Source organism: Syngnathus typhle, linkage group LG7 (assembly GCF_033458585.1).
Source record: "Syngnathus typhle isolate RoL2023-S1 ecotype Sweden linkage group LG7, RoL_Styp_1.0, whole genome shotgun sequence".
NCBI classification, from domain to species: domain Eukaryota; kingdom Metazoa; phylum Chordata; class Actinopteri; order Syngnathiformes; family Syngnathidae; genus Syngnathus; species Syngnathus typhle.
Window position 1 is genome coordinate 15,755,810 of NC_083744.1, and position 14,483 is coordinate 15,770,292.

The window sequence follows — 14,483 nt, forward strand, 5'->3', positions numbered from 1 at the left end:
TTGGGAGAATTTCTCCTCGCCTGTAAGGAACTCAAATGCAGAAAATAAGTCATTATATAATTCTGAATGTGACTGAATCCAGTTGTTTGTCTTAGAAGTAGAGAAACGTTATTGCCATGGATGGTAGGGAGGGCAGAAAAGACATTCCACACTAATTGGGGTCAGAATCTCGTTAATGCACACTTTGCACAGTAGTTAGCCTTCCGTTTTCTAAAAGGCTGTTGCGCCATCTGTTTGGCTTGAGGAAACACAAAGTCACCCTGTGTGATATTTTACACCAGGGGAGGCTACGTTGCTTCCGAGATTAGCTTGTGACTCTGATGGCTGCACTTTAGAGAGGTTGGTCGAAATAGCTTATCACCATCTGACAAATTATTTAGGGGAACGTTGTCAGGGAAAGTGAGGCCTACTCTGGTGCCTCAAAGAATTTATTTTCAAATTTTACGATGAAATATAGTTAATAGCACACACATATAAATAAATATGTAATCATAATGTATAGAAATGCTATGATTATATAAATACATGTAAATATAAAAAATATATAGTATTACTAAATGTTTAAAAAAACAATCAAACCTAATGATTAACCTATGTGAATTATTTAGAATTAATAATTATAAATATTATAATATTCATAATTATAAATATTATGTTATAATAAAATGAATCATTATATTTCTCATTATTATTTTGAATTGATAAAAAAAAATAAGCAAAACGGAAAAAAAAAACATGCAAAAAGTTTGATGACACAAGCTGTTTGTTTGGTCCCCATAACAACATGTTATCAAACATGCAGGAAGACAGCATAGCCCTCTTAATGAAGTCCTTGAACCTGTCTGTCACTCAGGTCTGGCACTTCTCAGTGAATATAGACTCACTATTGTGCTTTTGTAGTGAAGACGAGCTAGGGAGGCGTTCTTGAAGATGTGAATGAGGCCCCTCTAAGCGCCTGAGGCTGTGACTCACAACAATGGCATGAAACAAGCGAGCTCACATCTTGTCAACACTGCTTGAGCGGGGAAAAAACTTTTGTTTCTATTGTATATTGTGCTTGTGTATGATGTGTTGATAGTTTATTCCAATCATGGGTAAAAAAAAAAATATATATATATATTTAATAACTCCATTTATTTTATTTTGTGGGGGCGCCCAAAAGTCAATCAACTGACCTTCGGGTCACACAATTGCCACATAGAACAGGGCTGCATTTTTGGAGGGCCACTATGACTGTCAACACAAAAAATGTATGAGCACCTCATATTATATACAGTAAAAACTACAAAACAAACTGACAAAGAACTCGTTTTCAAATCAGACGAGTAAAAACTGGTCGAATATTTAAAAAAATATATTATTAAAAATGAAGACAATTTGCAATTCACAAATTTGATGCACAATTTGTCTTCGTGGGCCACATCAAATGATGCGGCGGGCCGTACCTGGCCCCCGGGCCTTAGGTTTGACACCTGTGACATAGGATGTTTGTCACGTGATGTGGGTTATGCTAAGTCAGCACAGGTGCTCAAATCAACCCTTCACCTGACGGAAGTGTTTTTTTCAAACTACTTTTTGCTGACCGCACGCATGGAGGATCGCTTTGGAAAGTTCTGCAGTTTGCAAGTGGAACATGTTTTCATTCAGTTTGCTTTTGATGGCAAGTAAAACGACAAACAGCATTTGGGATTGATGAACGTGGAGGAGACGTGAACGAGCGGCGCTTCTGTCAAGGTGAAGACATTCAAGTTTGCTGACTAAAAATCGCCCTTCTGTAGTTGCCTAGCTACGCGTTAATGTTTTGGGGCCAATTCTGTTTATTGTTCCAAGCTTTGGTGTCGACATTCCTTCCCACCCTGTACGCTAATAGTCTTGGATTAGATTAAACTTCATGCCAAATTCTGTTAGTGAAAAACAATCAGTCCAGTCGTTAGTTTAATAGTGATTTTCTTTTTCTTTCTAAAAGTGCATTATTGTCGCCCTCAAGTGGTCAAATGTCTAATTTCAGGTCCGGTCAGTCATACGCAGTTTGTTGAGCCATGTTATTTAATTTACATTATGCTGCAGACACCCACATAACCCCCAAATCGGGGCGCCATTTTATATTATTAATATTTAATATTTTTTGTGCAGAAAAACAACCTGTTGGTGGTTCAAAAATGTAGATTGGGTGTTGCAATAATCGTAAACCACCACAAGATGTCAGTGTTGTACAAGTGTTTTGTTACTGTACTATCTTTTACCCCGACACTTCCACCTGCTGGGAGAAATGGGGAACGCTGCCTTTTATGCAATTTTTAGTGTCTGGGTGGCCTGTGGCAGTGTTTCAAATACTTTGCGGCAAAGCACATGTCGCAGGATCAGACAAACCATGCACGACTTGGTAGTTATAATTAGAAAATTATGTATTTTATATAACGATATAATAGTGTTTTTTCTGTATCCCCAGTTTTGTAGCCATGAAACTGAACGTAGTAGTATTAAAGTGTCTTTAATGCCTGAATGGTGTATTTAAAGCAGCTAAATGGCGACATTCACAATCTGTCCTCTCACAAGCGCAAATTCTTCAAGCCACTAGGAATCGGATATGTACATAGCACCCAATATCAATGCCAAACAAACAAGAAGTTATGTCTCTGTGGCTACTTTGAGAAATTGGACTCCGGAGACAGTTTTTTCTGACTGTATCCTATGTTAGACAAACAGTGTGTCTGTCGCCACATTTCAACTCTCCTCATTCACGCGCAACACCGCCAAAGCTAACTTCTTAGGGCTCCTTGCCGTTGGTTGACTCTGGCAGGCCATGAGAGGAGCCGTTTATTTGTTTGTTTGTCCCGTGAGCTTTTGGCTGGCCATTCAGGGCCGCCCGCGCTTGGCCCCGCTTCCTGCCGGGCCCTTCTATTTCTGCAACCCAAGAGGCTGGTAATGAAGCTGCTCGGGTTGGCATGCGCCCTGGGCAAACGTGGGCCCGATCAGACCCCTTCTTCTTCTGCCTTGGCAGCCGCACAACTCTTTGCTCCCTCTGGCTTCCTAATTTAGTAACGGTGGGTAAAAATATGTGCTAACGAACAAGGTCTGGTATGTCAGGCTGGCAAGCAGAGACGACGGGAGTGGAGGGGGTGAGGAAAACAGAGCGGTGGCTGGGGGTTCACGGCAGGCCCTCCGTGACAAGAGCTTAAAGTCTCAGACCTCTCAGACATGGGTTTGTAGATGTGCGAGGTCGGGGACGACGCTGACGGGTTAAAGGGAAACACTTAACATTTCTCGCACTGACCAAAGTGAATCGAGAGGCTTCAAATCTCTCGGCTGTTTTTCCTCCTGTGAAATATAATGTATCGTTGTTTTCGGAACTAACAACTTGGAGTCGCAATCATTCTAAGATCACATTTATGTCTGCCGCATTTGTTAAAACCACACGGTGGTGTCGGGAATTTCTACAGCTGTCGCCACTTCCTGTGTAAAACACACACACACACCTTTTCAACAATGAACACGAGTGACACGATCACAACAGTACGCCATAGTGACAAAACGTTTTTGAGTCCACTGACCGCTAAGCTGAACGGGTGGGAGGCTAACTCCGCTAAGCTAAACGGTTGGGTCGCTAACTTCGCTGCTAGCAGTGTGCCTTCCAACTTCCACATACTGTGTGCTAATGTCCTCAATGTTTGTTTGTTTTCCCGTTTCCGCCCTATCCGAACAGTTTTAATCATGTGATAGTGTTGAGAAGCAAAGCTAGCCCTCAGAGCCAGCCACCCAATCTTTTTTTTTCTTTTTTTCCACCAGCCGACTAAGGCTGTCCACAACAAAGACACACACCATAGTTGAAGAACGATAAGATAAGCTTCTCTTTCCATTCGGCCGCATCTTTCCATGCCAGTGCCGGTGTGAAACAATGGTGTTTCGTAGAATTGTTCTCCGCTCAGGCAAAGACTCCCAGTGGCTTAAATTTCCGTTTATCCCTCCCCAAACCTTGGCCTAATTTGAGGCGTACGCGGGAAACAAATCTGCAATTGTTTGGCGTCTAATGCTTTTTCTCGCCTTTCTATTGAGTGTCAAAATCAAAAGATTAGCCGGCGCTTTGGAGGTGATGTTGCCATTCTTTGTTAAGACAATGCTACGCTAAACCAATAACCGTGTTTTGTGCGCTGACAGCATGTACGCCGCCTCATAATTGAAGTTTTAGCTCGGCATTGTGGCGACGGGAGCTTTAGCTCTTTCAGGTTTAAGCGACGAGAACACGGATCAACGACTGCTCACTGCGCCGCGTTTACAAAATGATTTTCCTTTGTCCCGCCGGGCTAAACACGTCAATGGAGTGAAAATCGCCAAAACAGTTCCACGGATAGAACTGCAACTGAGGAGGAACGCTCAAGTCTTGAATTTCTGCCAGGGAGGGTTTGCGTTTACTCGAGCGCCATAAACAAACGCCTCAATTGTTTTGCTAAAGATGGCTGTGGCATTAATCGCCTTCCATTGGATGCATTTAAGTTAAAAATGATGTCTGAAGATGAAAAAAGAAGCTTTTAGTGGCCTTGACTTTGAAACCGTCTGCGATCACTCCCACAGAGGCGCAGATCTTCCTCCCTCAGATCCGCCGACCTGTACTCACCCGCCAAATGACCAACACTCGGTCTAACCCGCCTCCTGCGTATTTCCGCCGCGCGGGATTTACACCGTCCGTGAAAACAGAGCCCGCCATTTCTGTCACTTTACCTGTGAATGAGAGGCAACCCGTCCGTTGGTCTGCCTGTGGTTCTTTGACCTTTTGTGGCTTCTCGGCTGATTTGGCTCAGGTCGCTGAAGCTCGTGTGATGCAGACGTATCAATAATAAAATAAAGGCGACCACCCCCGCCCTTCACGGCGGCTATGTGGGTCAAAGGCGGGTCTCGGTGGATAGAGGAGATTGATGAGGGGTAGCGGGGAGAGGTCTGGCGCGCCTAGCTCACAGCGGCGCGACGCAGGCGGCCTCCCCCTGCTCTTGTTCGGCGGGCCCCCTCCAGAGCCGCACCGCCTGGCGCTCTTTAAATGACCTTCAAATTAGCACTCTTTTTCACCGCCTCAAACCCTTCCCCTCACAATCCCTCCTGTAAACAGCGGGCTTCTCACTCTCGCTTTCTCACTTTCCCCCAAATCCACCGAGCAACTCAGGTGATAGATTTCCTCCTTATGTCATTTGCAAGACACACCCACCATCTTTTCCAAGAGGAAAGCCGCCGTCTCACGAGTTCAAGTAAATAGTAAAAGGGTGCATTGTGTGTGTTCTTATGACAGTCACCCAAGGGGTCTTCCTCTTCACAGTTGAACATCACTGTCAAGCCGGCCATCCGTCATTGCGGCTGTGGTTTATATAAACCGTGCACATGAAGAGGAACGTATAATTCTAATAGGTCACAATGACTCACACGGTTGCACTTTGTAAGATTATACTTTGCTTTTGATGGCACGGTTGATCTGCGGGGCTTTCTCCACGAATCGAGACCCCTACGTAGGATTTATGAGGTAATGTGACGTGACGTCCCCCCTAACTCCTTTCTTGTCAGGGATAAAAGACAATTCCTAGACTTCATTTGAAAATTGACACGGTCTTAGTCGAGTGCTTACGATTTAGAATCGAGTTTCATGTTGTCCTTGTGTTCCTTCGCCATAACACGAATGGCAATTTTAAAATAGGCTGACTACTTGTCACACTTGAGAGCCAATTATTTGTACGTAAACACTTAAGAAGTCAATTTTCTATATGCCCCCTTCAAAAGGTTTATGGAACTGTAAATTGATGAGGAGTCAAGCTCTTAAAGGTGACCTTGGAGCTTGAAGATTTTTATTGCACTGGGTCAAAGCGTTGGTCCCACAAGACAGCCCAATTCCACAACGTACTTAGTACATTTGTCTTGAAATTAGAACGATGCGTTCGACAATTGAGGTGATGGAAAAAGTTACGCGGCAATGTCAAACTCGAACCGACCTTGTTGAAAATGCGGTACGCTAGCTTTTTACCGTCGTCTCTTAAAACCGCTAGAGTAGCGATTTAAAAAGGTCAAATGGCAGTCATAGAAGTATTCAAAGTACTCCTTTTCTCCAACTTCCTGCTGCTTTCCTTTGACTGCCGGCCAAACATTTGGAGGTAATTTTCCGCCTATCGCGACGGCAAAACGTAACTCACGTACGACGGGAGAGCCAAACATCAAGAGGGGGGAACCGAGCTGGAATGAACAAAAAAAAAGTCCCCACAGGTTGGCTGCCGAGTGATAAGACGATGTGAAAATAGGCAGGAGGACAACTGGAGGAGGTGCATGAGTGATGGCATTGTTGCTCTAGAACAATGGTTCCCAAACTTTTGCAGGCTGGCGCCCCCTTGGCTCCCCAGTGAATTCCTAGCGCCCCCCCCCCCCCCCCCCCACAGACACATATGGAAACAAACACCTCTTTCTTGATATTTGGTATGCTGCAATTTGAAAAGAGAAAGGTTAAACACAAATGTGTATTTCACAAATAAAACCCAATTTAGTAAACCAATTTATTTTTTTAGCAGTTTTAACTGTTTCAGCAACATAGAATGGTAAATAAAAATTCCACCAGTAAACTTCATTGTCTCACACGTATTATTAATGGGATGGATGTGCTTGGTGCAGGGACATAAGCTTCTCAACATCAGGCTGGAACTCACTAAGAAGAAGTCATAGATCCCCGCAGTCAGTAATTTTCAGTCGGTTTCTTTGCTTGGAAAGAAGCAAGGCGACTGCACTGAAGCCCTGTTCTACTAAATATGATGTTGGGAACGCAATAAAGTACATCTTGACCTTGTTCCACAGCACTTGATAGTGTGGTAGATTGGAATGGAGCACTCGGTGCTCGACTGTGTGGTCTGTCTGTATTGAGAGTCGGGGGAGATGTTGACTGAGCGGGGCAGTAAAAGATCGACTTGTACTGCATCCTTGCCTCCGTGTATTATTGGTGAAACAACCAGTAAGCAACCCACGGTTAGTGACAACACTACAACAGTGTATCAGAGCATAAAGCCACAACATGGTGTCAGAAGACGGTGTTACGGAGTAAGTCAAGGACAGTATTCAACACGTGTTGACCGAAGATAAGCGGCAAGCTAACGGGAGCTAACACAGCCGACATGGAGCAGTTCAGGCCACCGTCTCCGCTGATAATCACGGGGAACCTCGCTGAAAACTGGCGCAGGTGGGAGCAGCGTTTCCAGCTCTATATGGTTGCTTCTGGCGCGGTGGATAAAAATGAGGGGGTTAAAATTGCCATCCTGCTCCACACTGTCGGCGAAGAGGCGCTGGAAGTGTATAATACACTTGCCATTACCCCAGAAGGGGAGGAAGCAACGATGGAGGAAGTTTTGGAAGCATTCAGAGGCTACTGCAGTCCACAAAAGAACGTTGTTTTTGAACGCCATCAGTTTTGGTCACACACAATGTCATCAGGAATATCGGTGGACAGATTCATCACAGAACTACGTCAGAAGAGCAAGAACTGTGAGTTTGGAAGACATGAAGATGACATGATAAGGGATAAATTGGTGTTCAGCATTAGTGATACCCATCTGAAAGAGAGACTGTTACGTGATAATGCACTTACTTTACGCAGAGCAATGGAAACATGTAGATCAGCAGAACTCGCCAAGTCACAAATACAAGCGATGCAAGCGTCACCTGTTGTCCATGATGCCTCAGTGGATGCGTTAAATAGAGCAAGAGTGCAAACACGCAGCTGGGACAAGAACAAACCAAGCTACAAGAAGCAGGTAATGACTGTGTGCCGTAAATGCGGAAACAAGCACGAGCCTCGTCAATGCCCAGCTTACGGCGCTGTGTGTCATAAATGTGGAAAAAATAACCACTTTTCAAAGGTGTGTAGGGGTGGCTATGAGAAAAATAGCCATTGTAAGACAAAGACTGTAAACAATTTAGAAAAAGAAATGGACTGTTTATACATAGGCATGATTGGAAATGGAACCAAGAAAACAGCACACCAAACAAAGGACACTGTATGGCGCGAAACAGCCACGATCAGAGGTGTTGCAATTGACTTCAAGCTGGACACTGGTGCTGACGCTAATGTGCTGCCCAGGCAGCTATACCAGCAGCTACCAGGTCCCGTTCAGCTGCGTCCAACAAAGACTATGTTGATAGCTTTTGGAGGGGCACGCCTGACAGCAGATGGTGTTGCATCTTTAGAATGCAGAACGTCTAAACGCAAGGCTGTGCTGGACTTCCACGTGAGTAGCCAAGCAGACAAGCCAATTCTAGGAGGGGAGGCTTGTGAAGAGCTGCAACTGGTGAAGAGGATGGGGTCGCTCGCGGCAAAGGCTCCACAACAACAACAACCGCCAGCCACCAAAGAGGAGCTACTACTAAGATATGCTGATGTATTCACAGGATTGGGGGAATTCCTGGAGTTCATCACATACACGTCGACCCCAGCGTCACTCCTGTGATACACACATGCAGGAATGTACCCCTCTCCATCATGGATGCGCTGAAAGTGACAATCAAAGACTTACAAAACAGAAAAGTGATAACACCGGTGAATGAACCAACAGAATGGGTGAACAGTCTTGTTGCCACTAAGAAAAAGAACGGGTCGCTGAGGGTGTGTTTGGATCCTTGCAACCTGAATGAGGCAGTCAAGCGCCAGCATTACTCCATTCCTACTCCTGAAGATGTGCGCAGCAGACTGGCTGGAAAATCCATCTTCTCCATCTTGGATGAGAAGGATGGGTACTGGCAGATCAAGCTAGATGAGCCATCATCTAAGCTCTGCACCTTCAACACGCCGTGGGGACGCTTTCGCTTCCTCAGGCTACCATTTGGGATTAAGTCGGCCAGTGAAGTCTTTCAACAAAAGAATTGTGAGACCTTCGGCGACATTCCAGGTGTGTACGTCATAGCAGACGACATGATTATAGCAGCATCGTCAGAGCAAGAACATGATGAAATCCTGCAGAAAGTAATGGAGAGAGCAAAGTCTGCCAATGTGAAATTTAACAAAGACAAAATCCAGTTCAAAGTGAACACAGTAAAATATATGGGACACATCATCACGGCAGCAGGACAGAGGGCTGATGACGCCAAGATCAAAGCGATTGTCGACATGCCGACCCCGGACGACAAACAAAGTCTCCAACGCCTGCTGGGAATGACAAAATTCCTGGCGCAGTACATACCAAATGAAGCCTCACTCACGGCACCCCTCAGACAGCTGCTAAAGAAGGACGTAGCATGGCAGTGGTGCCCACACCACAGCGCAGCACTACAGACGCTGAAGTCTACCCTCACACAAGCGCCTGTTCTGAGGTACTACGATCACAAGCAGCCGCTGACTCTGCAAGCAGATTCCTCAAAGGATGGGCTGGGAGCCTGTCTGCTGCAGGATGGCCACCCGGTGTGCTATGCATCAAGAGCGCTCACGGACACTGAAAAAAGATATGCGCAAATCGAGAAAGAGTTACTTGCCATAGTGTTTGCTGCTAAAAGGTTTCACCAGTATGTTTACGGAAGAACAGTAACAGTGCAGTCTGATCACAAACCTTTGGAGGTCATTGTGCGCAAACCACTGAGCAAAGCGCCAGCACGGCTGCAAGGGATGCTTCTACAACTACAGAGGTATGATTTGAATGTGACATATACACCAGGCAAACACATGTACATCGCGGACACGCTCTCACGCGCCACAGCGTGCAATGACAGTGGCAATCTCAATGAGAACCCTTGTGATGAGAGAGTTGTGTATGCCTTGGAAGCCACAGACGCGTTGAGTAACGAAACACTTAGCCAGCTGAAATCAGCAACGGCAGCAGATGGCGTGTTACAAGCTGTATGTGAGAGACACTTGAAGGGTTGGCCCATGAAAAAGAAAAGTCTGGACAGTAAACTACACAGTTACTGGCCAATGAGGGACAATATCAGCATCGTGAATGACATTGTGATGGTCGGAGACAAAATCATAATACCCGAGTGCTTCAAGAGAGTGATTTTGGAGAAGCTGCACCTTGCACACCAAGGCGTGCAGCGTACTAAAGCTAAAGCGAGAAAAGTCCTTTACTGGCCTGGCATGACACGAGACATAGAGACAATGGTGGAAAAATGTGTGCAGTGCCAGCAGCTACAGCCCAGACACCAGGCTGAGCCACTCATTCCACACCAGGTTCCTGAACTGCCATGGATGAAAGTTGGAGCTGACATCTTCGAGCTGCATGGTCAGTCATACCTGCTGTTGGTGGGTTACCTGACAAAATATCCAGAAGTGCTCAACCTGACTGATAAAACAGCTCGCACGGTGATTCAGAAGATGAAGTCTGTCTTTGCCAGACATGGGATACCTAAGGAGGTAGTGAGTGATCATGTCCCATTCGCCAGCTATGAGATGCAGTCATTTGCAGCTTCATGGGAGTTCAAGCTCACACACTCCAGCCCAGGTTTTCCCTCTTCAAATGGAATGGCGGAGCGGGCCATAAAGACGGTAAAACACGCGCTGAGGAAAGCAGTGCAGACTGGCACTGGCCCACATCTAGTGTTGCTGTCGCTGAGAAACACACCGGTGACAGGACTAAACCTGACACCTGCACAAATGTTGATGGGTAGAGTCCTGCGCAGCACACTTCCATGTTCCAGTGCTGTGCTGAAACAGTCATCCCCACAGCATATTCTCGAAAGAATACAGGACTTGCAGTCCCGGCAAAAGCAACACTGCGACCAGCGTGCAAAGCAACTGCCAGTGCTGACCCCAGGAGACACGGTGCACATGCAGACGCGACGCGGCTGGGAGCCAGCGGTTGTCATCAGGCAGCGAGATGAACCACGCTCCTACACTGTACAGACACCGGCAGGGAGGACACGCAGGAGGAACAGGCGACATCTGAGAAAGATACACCCAAGCCTGTTCAAAGACTCTCACCCTGATGAACATTTGGACTCTGAGTTTCAACATACTCAGGCTACTGCAACAGTGGACTCACCACCACTGGAACCGGTACCACGCAACCCTTGTCCTGTGCCTGTGGACAGTATGCCCACATGCTATACCAGGAGTGGCAGAGCAGTTAGGCGCCCTGCCAGGTACACTGAATGACAAAGTGATGTTGTTACTCAATGTTAAGAAAGAAAGTGATGGAGAAATTAAAGTGTGGATGTTTTGTGTTTATCGTGAAGTGTTATAAAATGTTATAGGTTCGGAAGGAAAAAAAAAAAGATTGTTGAAAGCCATTTGGGTTGTTGAAACATGATTTGTTTGTAATTGATATATGCATGTCGAAATTGTGATCAATGTTGATACCAAAGAGTTAAGGTAACCGATACTAGATAAGCTACTTCTCAGTTGGAAAAGAGGGATGTGGTAGATTGGAATGGAGCACTCGGTGCTCGACTGTGTGGTCTGTCTGTATTGAGAGTCGGGGGAGATGTTGACTGAGCGGGGCAGTAAAAGATCGACTTGTACTGCATCCTTGCCTCCGTGTATTATTGGTGAAACAACCAGTAAGCAACCCACGGTTAGTGACAACACTACAACAGTGTATCAGAGCATAAAGCCACAACAGATAGCAGTCAGAGATTTTTTTTTGTAACCAAAAATCTTGATATGACTTTTTGAGCGGCGTGTGGTAACCGGACCCTGATGCGTCGTCCACTGACTCGTCCTGCTGCACGTGTTGTGTACAAATCGTCAAACAAACGTTCAAACTTCTGACTTCGACTTCGGACTGCCGCCCCCCTACCGCCCCTTTCTTCCTCACCGCCCCCCCAGATCTTTCCACCGCCCCCAGGGGGGCGGTACCGCCCACTTTGGGAACCACTGCTCTAGAAGGACAAACCTGGCCTGATTGATTGGCTTGTGCTTCGTACAGCTTTTTCAATGGCGATATGTTGCTCGCATTTGCTTGACAGGAAAGACAAATCCACACATCACGTGGGGCCAGAAGTCGCAGAGAATCAATGTCATGAAAGGCAAGGCAAGACAAGTCTTGATCAAAGACAGACACAGCAGCTCGTGATGGTGTTTATGTAAAGACGCATTGAAAATCGTTCTGACCTACTTGTTACATTCCACCGGTTGTTTTGATTGTCGTATTTGTTCCGTAAGAAAAATGCGATGAGCTTTTTTGAAATTATTAGTTCCGGAACGCAGATTTGCTTGCGAGGTTAATTGAAGACTGGAAATTGTGAATGTTTTTATATTTTGCGGCCTGCGGTTGACTGAAGACCGGGTTGACCCCGCCTCTTGCCCGAGATCAGCTCCAGTTACCCGTGACCCTATTGAGGACAGGCAGTTTTGAAAATGGATAGATTTTGTTGTAGAGGGAATAAAGATTCAAATTGGAAAAAAAATGGCAACAATCTTAGCCAGGGCTTCGCATAGGTTTTATGGAATCTTGCTAATCAACAAAATTTAAATGAGGGCTTTATCGTATTCTTCTCAGGCTCTCCTGGCTGTCTTGACTTTTGTCCAATGACTGGAAGACATCCACAGGAGAGCTTTTCATCATCTGGATTTTGGGATTGTTTCTTCTTGACCAATGTTCAAAATCGATCCAGACAGTGCAGAATCCATGGCCGCACTTTATAAAGAATCATCTGAGTATTTGGTTGAGACGGAGCATGAGCAGCTGCTTGGCACAAAAGATTTGACATGCTGCCTCCACATTGCACTTTTTTTTACTCTTCGCTTCCTTGAAGTCACTTCAAACGGCAGTCGGCTCGTGTGGAGTCACGCCAGCCATGTGGAGGGCACATGCTAACGTTGCGGTGGAGCTAGCTTGCCGTGCTACAGGTCCTGTGGCCGCTAGCTCGTAATCACGTCATTTGACAAACAACTTTGACGTGTCGGAAAAGTCACGCGTGGGCAAAAGTGGAAACTGCTCAAGGTGTGGTCACATGAAAGAGCTTCTTTGTGCGCTACCGTACACATGGCCGGCTTCCGTTAGCCATTAAATCTGCCATCTTCTCCCCGGGCCAGATGCGCTACATCCGATGGGAACAAATCAGCTCGTCTTTAGTCTTTAATTGACCACCCGAGTGTTTGTTTGCTTAAGACTTGTCGTTATGGGCTTTGGAATGCCAATTTAAAAACATAACTCCGAGGACAGATTAGCCCATTTAGCATCTCCTGACAACATTTTTCACACGAGACACGACTTAAGTGGTGGAGCTAAGGCTTCCACGTGGGACTGGGCCACGTCTGTGGGTTGTTGTTTTTTTGGGTTGATGGTGATCCTACACTTAGAAGCGGCCCGTTGCCAGGAGCTTGGCTTGACATCTTTATCATAATTGCCTTAAATATCCCCATTAGAGGAGCTAGCTAGTATCCTCAATAACACGAGTCATCCCTGATAGCACCGGTGCATTTAATTGCCTGGACTATATATTTTTTTTTATATGAAAGATTGCCTGACACCAGCGAGGCTCCCCACGGGCCGACCCTCTTCATTCTCTGCCCAGTAAAGCATATCGTTATCGCAGCCGGCAAAAGAGACCCGGCCTCGGCGCTCTTGGATAATTAACTGTCTAGCTTAACCGCGTAATGGAAAAAAGAAACGATGGCGGTCCGACGGCAGGCATTCGAGTGGACCTCGGAGATCCGGGGGGCTGTGGGACAATACTCGAGTCATGCCGCCAGGATTGGGTGATCATTTTCAAGCATTAGAAGTCGGAGGAGAGACAGAAAAGCTCGGCGGATCGTTTTCATGTGGTAATTAGGCTCCTATGCTAATTGTTGAGGAATCTTGATGAATTACTCGCGCTGGAGTGCAAGCGCGCCTGTATCGACTGTCCCCGATGTCCTCCACTTGAAAGGTTTCAACCATCTTTGCATACACAAATACTGAATTTGTGACGACAAAAATAATTTAAAAAAAGTGTTAAATAAATGATTAAAATGTACAACTTGTCCGTTTGGGGTAATTAGAACATGGCCGCCTTGTGTTTGTCTTTGTTTTGCTGTACGGCGGAGCTATCAAGGACACGTGCATTAATGAGCACCTGGAGAGGAACAGCTTGCGTCTCACGGTTGGCGTGACCGCGAACTGGGAGCATAGTCCTCCTTTGACTTCCGATGACGTGACTGATGGAGTGGCGGGGCCGCTCTGTCAGATCTGGGGCGCTCCCGGGAGCTGTTTGTCTCGACTGACAATAAAGTTGACCATCGGGGTCCATCTCGAGTGGAGTTGGTAGTCTTCAATTAACCTCTCGCGTCAACTTTAGGAAGTAAGAAGAAGGTTCAACTCCCTTTTGCTCAATTTGAAAAAGCAGTATACTCAAAAAGAGCAAAATTATCTTGAGAGATTTGCATTTTTTTTTTTAAATGCATACGTATCCTCGTGGTGTGTTTTAAAATCTCCCATTTCTAATAAAAATGTGTTGCCAAATAAAAACTAAAAAAACAGCTGGATTACAGACACTTATCTAAATCAACCCTTTTTTTTTTTCTTTTTCAAAGCCAGGCAAGCCGCAGTGGCACATGCGTCCGACTC